We start from the raw sequence: 4032 nt of genomic DNA on the forward strand, positions 1-4032 counted from the left end.
TTATATTGTAATGACTTACCACACTCCATTTGTAAGTCGTCTGGTGACTTAATCATAATATGTCATGCATTCCCCAAAAGTAGCAATCTTGGCAAAGAAGTGTTGATAAAGCTCCAGGCTGTTTACACATTAGTAGAACAACTATACACTGGAACTCAGCGCACAATAGCCACCATCTCCTTAAGAAAGCAAGCACCATCTCTTCTAAGTAATGTCTTAAGACAAATTTTTGTCCTGCCTGCCATAATTGAAGAGTACAAGTGATCAGCTGCCAGAGCCAGTGCCATTACGGCTTTTAGCCGGACAAAGGCATGGCAGGCAGAATTAGACCCAGCCGAGCTAGCCACTGGCTGCCCCAGCTTCAAAGAGGACGGGTCTCCTTTTGACAAGAACGATTTTGCCACTTCTGTGAAGGAGATGCGTCCATTGGTGAGCCTGATTGCTAAAGAAATAAATCTGTCCAAATATCAGGCGGCTTATACCGCGGAGAAACAGAAAATGCCCATGCTGGCTTACAAGACTGCAGACCTTATCCCTCCAATTCGTAAGCAAACTTTTTCCACCTAAAATTGATCCGTCTGAGCTTATCGATGATGAAGCTGAATTTGAATCCTTGACTGGCATCAATTGGTCATTGCCTAACTTCCAGGCGGTGGAGGGAGAAGAAGAACCAGCACGGGATAACCCAGAAGCTTCAAGCTGCCAAGACCAGGAGAACTGATCCGCTGGATGGTTCATAATTTGCATCATTAGACATTGCTCGAAAAAACACTTAGTCATTTGAGCTCACGGAGCCATGTAATAGGCTAGTTAAACACTGATCTGCCGTGCCATCGTGCACATTTTGTTTGCATAACACTGCCGATCCATTATGTGAAGATCTGCCACTTATGCTGATTGATATCATCAATTATACAAACCATGTTTATCAATTTTACTACATGTAAACAGGTAATACGTGCCCTGGCAGTTTAACCCAGGGCGGGTCATAATACCCCATATAAAAGCCACTAATGACTAAATAGTCCAGAACCAGGGATGGTTTATTAAACCTCATATAATCATAACAAATAAATATCATACATGTGATATTTAGTTCATACTACCGGCTTATCATACATCATGCAGTAAGGGTTAAAACCCAAAGATTGAGAGCACAACGCCATGTTCAATCTATTCATACCGCCGGCTTACAATGCCATATGCAGCAAGGGGTAACATCCCAAAGCTTAGAGCCAGTACTCCAAGCACATAATCATCATACACCGGTGACTTAAAGTCCAAAACCGGGCCGGGTGACTAAAAACTCCGGGTAGATTCATATATGAACCATAAGGCAAACATGGCCTTTTTCAATTTTAAACCATGTATCAAGACGGTAGAAAAGATCAAGCTCCAAAAAATCAAATAAAAAACCAGATTAAGGAAAAAATAAGGCATTCATAGGCTGCCAAGCCTGCATGACAAGCGTTATTCAAGGGCCACGCAGTCGCTGAGTTAAACCTTAATTCAAACCTGTAAGGCGGACCTCACATGACCAATTGATAACCCGCAAGTATAGGGGGTCGCAACAGTTTTCGAGGGTAGAGTATTCAACCCAAATTTACTGATTCGACACAAGGGGAGCCAAATAATATTCTCAAGTATTAACAATTGAGTTGTCAATTCAACCGCACCTGAAACACTTAATATCTACAGCAAAGTATTTAGTAGCAAAGTAATATGGAAGTAACGGTAACGGTGGCAAAAGTAACAGTATTGTTTTGTAGTAATTGTAACAGTGGCAACTGAAAAGTAACTAAAAGATCAATATGTGAAAAGCTCGTAGGCATTGGATCGGTGATGGATAATTATGTCGGATGCGATTCCTCATGTAATATTTATAACATAGGGCGACTCAGAACTAGCTCCAGTTCATCAATGTAATGTAGGCATGTATTTTGAATGTAGTCATACGTGCTTATGGAAAATAACTTGCATGACATCTTTTGTCCTACCCTCCCGTGGCAAGGGGGTCCTATTGGAAACTAAGGGATATTAAGGCATCCTTTTAATAGAGTACCGGAACAAAGCATTAACACTTAGTGAATACATGAACTCCTCAACTATAGTCATCACCGGGAGTGGTCCCGATTATTGTCACTTCGGGGTTACGGGATCATAACATATTGTAGGTGACTATTGACTTGCAGAATAGGATAAAGAACTCGCATAAATTCATGAAAAAATAATAGGTTCAGATCTGAAATCATGGCACTCGGGCTCTAGTGACAAGCATTAAGCATAGCAAAGTCATAGCAACATCAATCTCAGAACATAATGGATACTAGGGATCAAACCCTAACAAAACTAACTCGATTACATGATAAATCTCATCCAGCCCATCACCGTCCAGCAAGCCTACGATGGAATTACTCATGCACGGTGGTGAGCATCATGAAATTGGTGATGGAGGAAGGTTGATGATGACGATGGCGATGGATTCCCCTCTGCAGAGCCCCGAACGGAGTCCAGATCAGCCCTCCCGAGAGAGATTATGGCTTGGCGCGGCTCCGTATCATAAAACATGATAAATCCTTCTCTCTGATTGTTTTCTCCCCGAACTTGAATACATAGAGTCGGAGTTGAGGTCGGTGGAGCCTCAGGGGGGCCACGAGATAGGGGGCGCGCCCCAGGGGGGGTGGACGCGCCTCCCACCCTCGTGGACAGGGTGTGGGCCCCCTAACGTTGATTCTTTCGCCAGTATTTCTTATATATTCCAAAAATATTCTCCGTGAAGTTTCAGGTCATTCCGAGAACTTTTGTTTCTGCACAAAAATAACACCATGGCAATTCTGCTGAAAACAGCGGCAGTCCGGGTTAGTTCCATTCAAACCATGCAAGTTAGAGTCCAAAACAAGGTCAAAAGTGTTTTGGAAAAGTCGATACGATGGACACGTATCAACTCCCCCAAGCTTAAACCTTTGCTTGTCCTCAAGCAATTCAGTTGACAAACTGAAAGTGATAAGGAAAAAAATTTGCAAACTCTGTTTGGTCTTGTTGTTGTAAATATGTAGAGCCAACATTCAAGTTTTCAGCAAAGATTATGAACTAACCATATTCACAATAACATTTAGGTCTCATGTTTACTCATATCAATGGCATAGTCAACTAGCGAGCAATAATAATAAATCTTGGATGACAACACTTTCTCAAAACAATCATAATATGATATAACACGATGGTATCTCGCTAGCCCTTTCTGTGACCGCAAAACATAAATGCAGAGCACCTCTGAAGATCAAGGACTGACTAAACATTGTAATTCATGGTAAAAGAGATCCATTCACAGTCATACTCAATGTAAACTAATAGTAATGCATGCAAATGACAACGGTTCTCTCCAACTGGTGCTTTTTAATAAAGGATGATGACTCAACATAAAAGTAAATAGATAGGCCCTTCTCAGAGGGAAGCAGGGAATTGTAGAGGTGCCAAAGCTCGATTTTGAAATAGAGATGAATAATATTTTGAGTGGTATACTTCCATTTTCAACATAACAACCGAGAGATCTCGATATCTTCCATGCTACACACATTATAGGCGGTTCCCAAACATAATGGTAGAGTTTATACCCCCCTACCACCAACAAACATCAATCCATGGCTTGTCCGAAACAACGGGTGCCTCCAACTAACAACAATCCTGGGGGAGTTTTGTTTGCAATTATTTTCATTTAAGCATGGGACTGGGCATCCCGGTTACCAGCCATTTACTCGTGAGTGAGGAGCGGAGTCCACTCCTCTTGAGAATAACCCGCCTAGCATGGAAGATGTAGATAGCCCTAGTTGATACATGAGCTATTCGAGCATACAAAACAGAATTTCATTTGAAGGTTTAGAGTTTGGCACATACAAATTTACTTGGAACGACAAGTAGATACCGCATATAGGAAGGTGTGGTGGACTCATATGGAATAACTTTTGGGTTTTATGCATGGAAGTGGATGCACAAGGAGTATTTCCGCTTAGTACAAGTGAAGGCTAGAAAGAG

The sequence above is a fragment of the Triticum urartu genome, chromosome 3 (genome assembly GCF_003073215.2).
Source record: "Triticum urartu cultivar G1812 chromosome 3, Tu2.1, whole genome shotgun sequence".
In the NCBI taxonomy this organism is placed as follows: domain Eukaryota; kingdom Viridiplantae; phylum Streptophyta; class Magnoliopsida; order Poales; family Poaceae; genus Triticum; species Triticum urartu.